Genomic DNA, 9,426 nt, shown 5'->3' with positions numbered 1-9,426 from the left:
CACGTGTCACTTGTCAATTTGACCGTTGTGCAAACATCATAGAGTGTTCAGTACTTACACAAACCTAGATGGTATAGCCTGCTATACACCTAGGCTATATGGTGTAGCCTATTGCTCTAGGCTGCAAATCTGTACAGCACGTTACTGTACTGAATACTGTAGGTAATTGCAGCACAAAGGTATTTGTATATCTAAACATACACAAACATAGAAAAAGTACAGTAAAAATATGGTATCAAAGGTTTTTTTTATTTAAAAAGGATACCCCTCTATAGGACACTTCCTGTGATTGGAGTTTGCAGGATGGGAAGTTGCTCTGGGTGAGTAGTGAGTGGGTGGGAAGTGGATGTGAAGCTTCCTTTGAGTGGTTGCTCTGCTCTTCCCCAGCTTCCTGTCCTCACCCTCCTGTCAAAGCTGGCTCACTACTCCCCTATCCCTATCCCAGCCTGGGGACAAGGAAAAGACATAGAAGCAAGCAGCTTCCTTTTAAGGACGGAACTCTGAAATTGCAGACATCATTTCCACTCACACCTCAGGGGTCTAGAATGTAGTTACCTGGCCACATCAAACTGCAAGGGAGGCTGGGAAATGTCTGCTCTCCTTGGGCAGCCATGTGCCCAGCCAAAACTCATGAGATCCTGTTACTTAAATAAAGGAAAAGAAAATGGAAGTTAGGAAACCAAGGAGGGGTCTCTGCCTCATTCTCTGCAGCTTAGTTTTCTCATCTACAAAATGAGAAGGCAGTTTTGATGATTAAATGTTATGCATAGAGAGGGATGAGAACTGTGTGCAGCACACAAGGGTTCAATAAACATTAGTTTATGTTATTGGATTATATTCTCTTCTCTTCTCCTCCATGCTTGAGTCTTAATGTCTGCTCCAAGGTAAATGAAGACGATGAATGATCCAAGGATATTGGAGGCACATTTCATTGGGTATTGACCTCTAGGGTGTAAATAGACTGATTCCTTTAAAGGTGCAAGAATAGGGTGAACCCAATAGCAAAGACTTGGAATCAACCCAAATGTCCAACAGTGACAGACTGGATTAAGAAAATGTGGCACATATACACCATGGAATACTATGCAGCCATAAAAAAGGATGAGTTCACATCCTTTGTAGGGACATGGATGCAGCTGGAAATCATCATTCTCAGCAAACTATCGCAAGAACAGAAAACCACACACCGCATGTTCTCACTCATAGGTGGGAATTGAACAATGAGATCACTTGGACACAGGAAGGGGAACATCACACACCGAGGCCTATTGTGGGGAGGGGCGGGGGGATGGATAGCATTAGGAGATATACCTAATGTAAGTTACTGGGTGCAGCACACCAGCATGGCACATGTATACATATGTAACAAACCTGCACATGTACCCTAGCACTTAAAGTATAATAAATAAATACATAAAAAATAAAGACAAAACAAAACAAACAAACAAACAAAAAGAATAGGGTGAACCATCTGGCACCCACAAAGGGCCTGGCTGACCAAAAGTACAGGATGAATGGGTGGTGCAATGAATTAAATCATCTCTCTACGGACACAGAGCAGGTTCAGCCTGAAGAGGAGAGTAAGGAAAGAGAGAGAAGGCTGAAGAAAGAGAATGATGGGGAGGAGGACAGGACAACAACAGAGGAAAACGAAGGGGCCAGCACCTTTGTGTGAGTAAGAAAAAGACTCCCCTTCCTCAAGACATGTTGCTGCCATCAGCCTCAACATTGTCATAATACATATGCAAACCTGTGCTGACTATGGTATGAATGGTGCCCCCTAGAGTTGTTCAGTTTACAATAAATACCACTAGCCCTAGAAAAGCCATATAAAGATTGAAGGATGGCGGATGGGAGCCGGGGGAGGAGCGGGAATAATAGAGAGTAAGAATGAAAAACCACATTGGTAGGAAATGTGAGAATCAGGAATTAAAAAATGAAAGGTGTGTGTTATAAACTGAAGGGTGTCCCTCCCCGATTCACACAATGAAACTCTATCCCCTGGTTTGACTGTATTTGGAGACAGGATCTTTAGGGAGGTAATTAAGATTAAATGAGGTAACTTGGGTGGGGCCTAATCCCACAGGACTGGTGTCCTTATAAGAAGACACTCCAAGCCGGGCGCGGTGGCTCAAGCCTGTAATCCCAGCACTTTGGGAGGCTGAGACGGGCGGATCACAAGGTCAGGAGATCGAGACCATCCTGGCTAACACGGTGAAACCCCGTCTCTACTAAAAAATACAAAAAAGCTAGCCGGGCGAGGTGGCGGGCGCCTGTAGTCCCAGCTACTTGGGAGGCTGAGGCAGGGGAATGGCGTGAACCCGGGAGGCGGAGCTTGCAGTGAGCTGAGATCCGGCCACTGCACTCCAGCCCGGGTGACAGAGCGAGACTCCGTCTCAAAAAAAAAAAAAAAAAAAAAAAAAAAAAAAAAAGAAGACACTCCAGATCTCCCTCTCTCTCTCCCTCCCTAAAAACCCCATCTGCAGGCAGGTGCAGTGGCTCACACCTGCAATTCCAGCACTTTGGGAGGCCAAGGCGGGCAGATCACAAGGTCAGGAGTTTGAGACCAGCCTGACCAACATGGTGAAATACTGTCTCTACTAAAATACAAAATAATTTACCGGGTGTGGTGGCGGGTGCCTGTAATCTCAGCTACTTGGGAGGCTGAGGCAGGAGAACGGCACGAACCCGGGAGGCAGAAGTTGCAGTCAGCTGAAATCAGGCCACTGCATTCCAGCCTGGGCAACAGAGCAAGACTCTGTCTCAAAAAAACAAAACAAAAAACAAACAAAAAAAAACCCCCATCTGCAAATATAGTCAAACTGGCAGTTAGGGCTTCATTGTGTGAATCTGATCTCTCTCCCTCTCCTACTCCTTTTCCTTCCTCTCTGTGTGGCACAGAGAAGAGGCCCTGTGACAATAACAGCGGGAAGGTGGACATCTACAAGCCAGGAAGAGAAGCCTCACCAGAAACCAGCCCTTTGATCACGGCACTTTGATCATGGACTTCCAACCTCCAGAACTGTGATGCGTTAAATATCTGTTGTTTAAACTACCGAGTCTGTGGTATTTTGTTGTGGCAGCCCAAACTGACTAATATGTATTAAGTGGGAAAGAAAGAAATGATTCAGAGAGTGAGCAGAGATGGGAGAGACAGGAAGGGCAAGAGAAAAGAGGAACTTCACTTCAAGGCCTAAATGAGGTTCAGTGCTTTTTATTTTATTTTATTTTATTTTATTTTATTTGGCAATGTATATCTGGACTTCAGGAGGGAGTTCTCATGAATCTGGTGTTTGGGTTCTGCCTTTATAAGTGAGGCTCTTCTGCCACCTGGTGGCAACATGCTTAACCCAGTCATTCATTCATTCATTCCTTCATTCATGAGACAGCTGTTGCGTGTCTGCCCTGTGCAAGGTATTGTGCTAAGCAAAGGAAATAATAGTGGTGAACATGCTTAACACCTACTCTGTGCTGAGCTCTGTCTTATGTGTGTTTTGTTTTGTTTTGAGACAGAGTTTCACTCTTGTTGCCCAGGCTTGAGTGCAATGGTTCAATCTCGGCTCACTGCAACCTCCACCTGCCGGGTTCAAGCGATTCTCCTGCCTCAGCCTCCCAAGTAGCTGGGATTACAGGCATGTGCCACTATGCACAGCTAATTTTTATATTTTTAGTAGAGATGGGGCTTCTCCGTGTTGCCCAGGCTGGTCTTGAACTCCTGACCTCAGGTGATCTGCCCGCCTAGGCCTCCCAAAGTGCTGGGATTACATGCATGAGCCACCTTGCCCGGCCTGTCCTATGTGTTTTACATGGAGAAATGATTCACACTTCGCCACAACCCTCTGGGCTAAATACTATTATCTCTGTTTTACAGAGGAGGAAATTGAGACACTAAGAAAGTAAATAACCTGCCCAAGAGCCTACAGACAGTGAGAAAGTGAGATCAGGAAGCAAGGAGCCCAGCTCTAGAAGGCTTTACAGACATACTCCCTGCCCTGGAGGACCTTACAGTTTCCTTTTAAAAAGAGGTAAACAACCAGCTTAAAGGATTTGTATTTTAAAAAAGGAATAACATGAAATGGCAGTGTACCATTTTATTCCGTAATGACAAGGACAGGATGCAGAAACATTCTGGGAAGAGGTTTTTCACCTTGAGTGAAAATACCACGACCCAAAGTGAAAACTTACATCCCTGTTTGCCTGCTGGAATGTTGCGTTTTCCAAAACCACCCACAGCCTGCCCTGCCCCGCATCCTGTGTCTATAATAACACCAAAACTCAGCCAGCAGAGAGGAGAAGCAGCTTGACTTAAAAGTGTGCAGCACCTCCACCTTAGCTCTCTCTTGCTCGGCCTCCCAAAGTGCTGGGATTATAGGCGTGAGCCACTGCGCCCAGCAAGGCTGTCTTCTTATAAGGACACCAGACAGCTTGACGTTGTAGCTTTGGGGAGGAGTCCAGCAGGGACGGCTGCTGGGGAAGATTACCTTCCTGCTCCGTCCCCTTTTCAGCTCCCCTTTCTGCTGAGAGCCGCTTTCACTGGCAATAAAATCCCCCACATATAGCATCTCCAATTTGTTGTGTGACCGCATTCCTCCTGGATAGTGAATGAGAACTTGGGTGCGAGTGCAAAAGGCTGTCACACTGACTTTCCACTGAGTTGTTAACACTTAAGCTATCCACAGAAGGCAATGCTAAAAGAGCACTGTAACACTCTTTCTGGGGCTTCATGGGTCATGGGCACCCCCCTAGACCGTGCTGCAGGGCTGCATGGAGTTTTGTTCCTGCCAGTGCCCCAAAGCACTCGCCCCAGCTCCTGCACCCACTCACCTGCACTCCCCCGCCTGTGAGGGGCCAGGGAAAATTTCCTGCTTCAGTATGAATTCTGGTTTTGATTAACTGTCAAGAATCCTGGGGCCTTCATCCCAGCTTAGGAGATCTGGCAGCCATGGATCTCATCGCCACTCAGAGATTGTAGAACTTCAGCTATAAAAACGGGCAGAATTTTCCTTGATCATATCGGTGGTACCCGTCTGTGTTCTTGTGCAAACTGACAGGATCCTGACCAACTGCTCAGAACTCATCTCCGCTCAGTTCACAGGTGCCACTGGCCTTTTAACAAGGTAGTTAATCTGCTGTGCAGTGAACTTTAAGATCTGGTCATGCTCACTGGCGGCCACAGGGTTCAGATATGAGCTGCAAAAATTGCAATAGCAAACCGGGATGGATTTATGCATTTGTCACTGGAGATAGCCGTGTTGTACGGAAGGCTGTGTGATCCCGCAGAGTGCTCTAGTTCAAGAGAGTGGGGGCTCTGAGGAGCATGTACCATCTGATAATTCTTGAAGAAAAAGAGATAAATTCGTCTTTCCCAGGTCCTCCTTACTGAAAACAAACATCAGGTGACAATCACTGTCACCTTAGCATCAGAGTCAGATGCATGACCTGAAGGTTGCGAGAATCTGAGATGGAACCTTTAAAAATTTTTTTTGTATTTTCCATCCAACAGCAGTGTATAGAGAGAATATTAGACAAATGCCATTAATTTTTCCCCTATGTTTACATCTTGAGGTAGGAGAGTCTGTCTGCAGCTGCATGGTGGGTTATGTAAGAAGAAATCTCTGGGCTATTGGCACGAAAAGTGTGTTTCATGTGAATTTTGAAAGGAAAATATGACAAGAGTATGGTTTTAAACTTACTTGGGCTTCATTTTAAACTTAAAAAAAAATTCCAGTTATTTCACTTGATTTGCTAACTTCAGAGAATAGATCTGAATCTGTGCTTGGCGCTGAAGGCCCAGTGTTAGCATGGCTGTGCTGGCTGGTGTGCCGTATCCTTGTTGGAAATGTACTGCAGCACGAGAGTCCATTCTTCCTTGTTGGTCTTGACCCAAAGCTGTCACCATTCCTAGTTATTTGTCGCCACATAATTGGTGTTGATTGGAAACTTTTTCTGAAATGGGCAAAACCGCTTAGTTGTCTTTTTTCATGTAACTTAAGCCTAGTAATATAAATAAAGTAATAATTGGAGGAAAAAAAAAAAAAGAATCTTTCCCTTTGACTAAAAGAGGCCACATTCAACTGGCATCCATTAGGTTAGGGCACTGGACCCGACTGGGAGGATTTTTAAAACATAGGAAGTTGGCCAGCACAGTGGTTTACACCTGTAATCCCAGTACTTTGGGAGGCTGAAGTGGGAGGGTCACTTGAACCCAGGGGTTTGAGACCAACCTGGGCAACAAAGGGACACCCTAGGAGTTCAAGACCAAAACAGAGCAAGACCCTCATCTCTGCAAAACACTAAAGAATTACCCGAGTGCAGTGGCTTGCACTTCTAGTCCCAGCTACTCTGGAGGTGGAGATGGGAGGATTGCTTGAGCCCAGGAGTTCAAGGCTGCAGAGAGCTATGATCAAGCCACTGCACTCCAGATTGGGTAACAGAGTGAGACCCCCATCTCAAAAAAAAAAAAAAAAGAAAGAAAAAGAAAAAGAAAACAAAATAGAAAGCCGGCTGAGCACGGTGGCTCACATCTGTAATCCTAGCACTTTAAGGGGCCGAGGCGGGTGGATCACGTGAGGTCAGGAGTTCAAGACCAGCCTGGCCAACATGGTGAGATCCCATCTCTACTAAAAACATAAAAATTAGCTGGGCATGGTGGCAGGCACCTGTAATCCCAGCTACTTGAGAGCCTGAGACAGGAGAATCTCTTGAACCCAGGAGACAGAGGTTGCAGTGAGCCGAGATCGTGCCACTGCACTCCAGCCTGAGCGACAAGAGCGAGAGTCCATCTCAAAAAAAAAAAAAAAAAAAAAAGCCATATTCCACAAGAGCATTTCTGCAAGAGGGATGGTAAATACATAGACGGCAGAAGAGGAGAGGGAAGAGAGAGAGAAAGAAACCATTGAGCTACACTATCCAACATGGTAGCAACTGTTTAAGTTAATTTTTTTTTGACAAAGTCAGAGAGCAGAAGTGCAACAATCCCAGAGCAAAGCAAATGGTCCCTCTTCTTATGACCTGTCTCAGGGATAAGCTGAGAGTGGCGATGTTGAGCTTAATTAGGACTTAGCTACTTTTCTATGTGAGGTGATAGGATTTTAAGAGTGACCTTATGCCTCCCTTCCACTGGGTCCTGCAGCTGGTTGTTGGGTGCTGCTACTCACATGTTCCAAGTGTCCTCTTGGCTGGTGGTTAGAGAAAGGAAGGACAACTTCATCTTCCAGTCTCCATTTCAACTGGGACCGTTGCAGGTAGTTCATGCTCCATTAAGTTGCCAGGAAGCAGTCTTTACTGCAAACTGAGTTATATGGGTCTCTGAACTTCCACCCCTATTCTTATGAAGACCTGAAGGTATTGTTTAATAAAAGCTCTTTCTTGTAATAATCATGCTTTTTTGCTCATATGTGAGTCTCTGATTCTCTATCATTAATTTTTTCACTTGTGATAAACTAGCAGAGATGGACGATTTAGACAGGCAATAATCAGCCAGTACAATAAAATTTTAATTTAGGCTGGCTGCTAAAGTGACACCAAAAGACACAAATATGCAGAACAGGGTAGCACTCAGGCTTTAATCTAACTATTGTTCCACCCCACTCTGTATCACTGCCTTGTTAAATCTTTCTTTGGTATTTGTCCCTTCTGTTTCAATCCTACTCTTCAACTTGGTTGAGTCCCTTGATCACATCTTGCAAAGTCTGTTAGCCTCCCTAAAATGTCCCTCCTCTAGGGTCAGTCTCCTTGAAAACACCCTTCAGCTGAAATCATTTGACAAATATTGAGCATCTACTGCCCTCAAAGAATTATGGTTAGTAGGGAGACACCTTGGTAAAATGGAATACATATAGCTATATAGACATAGATATACAGCGAAATGTATGTATTGGTTAATGTTCCTTTGGTTGCAAAGGACAGATAACTCAAGCAGGCTTAAGCTCAAAAAGGGAATTTGTTAATGCACAAAATCCAAGAATATATCTTGAATTTAAGTAAGGCATGATTCAGAGGATCAAATAATGTCACCAGCAGACTCCTTCCCACTCCCTGTCATTCCTTTCACTCTCTTTATTTTTGCTTCATGCTCAGGCAGTATGTGAAGTCCGCTGGCGGCTCCAGGCTTACAATAAAAACTTGTGTGTTTCTTCCCAGCTGCTCATGCTCAGTCCCAGGATTCACTCTAGTTAGATGGACCCGGGTCACATGATCACCTCTGAACTGTAGCTCCTTAGTGCTCTGATTGGCTAGACTTAAATCACATGGGCTACAACCAAAGTAGGGGGTGGGGGTGGGATGGGTTACTGAACTGTTGTCAGAGAAGGCAGAATGGAAGCTAGTGTTAAAAGAAACACTTTAGACAAATTAAATTTAACAGAGTTTATTTGGGCAAAGAATGATTCATGAATCAGGCAGCACTCAGAACCAGAAGAGGTTCAGAAAACTCCACTTGGCAGTGTGAGCAGTGAGCTTTTTTAGGCTGAACATAAAAGCAATGTAGAGAAACCACTTGATTGGCTACAGCTAGGCATCTGCCTTATTGGGCACGGCCTCATCAATTGGGTGCTTATCATTGGCTGAAGCTCCTCTGTGATTGGCTGAAACCAGGCTATATGTTACAAAAACATACTCCTAAATTAGGTTTCAGTTTGTTTACATGCTATTAGGTTGCTGTATGTTCCACAGAAACTCAAAAAATGGAGAGAGCTTCTGGCCAATGGCCTCATGCTTATTTAATTTTACACTAGGCAGATAAAAAACAACAAATATTTCTATAGTATGGGTAAGACACATTGAGAACACAATAAACAGGTGCCTAAATCTGTGTGTGAGTCACAGAAGACATCACAGCAGAGGGTAAATCCGAGTTGACACTTGAAAAAGGAGCAGGAGTTTGCTGACAGGCAGGGAAAGCCATGAGGATTGGGAGGGAAGAGGTCCCAGTGGCAAGAATGGCCTATGCAGAGTCACAAAAGAAAATAAACTATGTGTCCATCGGACATGGTTTGGTTGTGTGTCCCCATCAACTCCATGTGGAATTGTAGTCCCCAGCGTTGGAGGTGGGGCCTGTGTGGGAGGTGACTGGATCACGGGGCGGATTTCCCATGAATGGGTTAGCATCATACCATCGGTGCTGTTCCCATGATAGTGAGTGAGTGCTTGTGAGATTGGGTTTTAAAAAAATGTACATCACCTCCTCTCTAGGTCTCTCTTGCTCTTGCTCCCACTATGTGAGACACCTCACACCCCCTTCGCCTTTCGCCATGATTAGAAGCCTGTGAAGCCTGCAGAACCATGAGCCAATTAAACCTCCTTTCTTTATAAATTACCCACTCTCAGGTATTTCTTTTCTTTTCTTTTTTTTTTTTTTTTGAGATGGAGTCTTGCTCTGTCACCCAGACTGGAGTACGGTGGGGCAATCTTGGCTCACTGTAACCT

General features: G+C 44.9%; 1 pseudogene; it reads left to right on the top strand.

The window, feature by feature from the left end:
* The first annotated feature begins 1,510 nt into the window (after positions 1–1,510).
* Positions 1,511–5,340, top strand: LOC126931652 (protein yippee-like 5; annotated as a pseudogene).
* Positions 5,341–9,426: the final 4,086 nt, after the last annotated feature.

The sequence above is a fragment of the Macaca thibetana genome, chromosome 11 (genome assembly GCF_024542745.1).
Source record: "Macaca thibetana thibetana isolate TM-01 chromosome 11, ASM2454274v1, whole genome shotgun sequence".
Lineage (NCBI taxonomy): Eukaryota > Metazoa > Chordata > Mammalia > Primates > Cercopithecidae > Macaca > Macaca thibetana.
The sequence above is the reverse complement of the archived record's forward strand: the minus strand, read 5'-3'. Positions and strand labels throughout refer to the sequence as shown.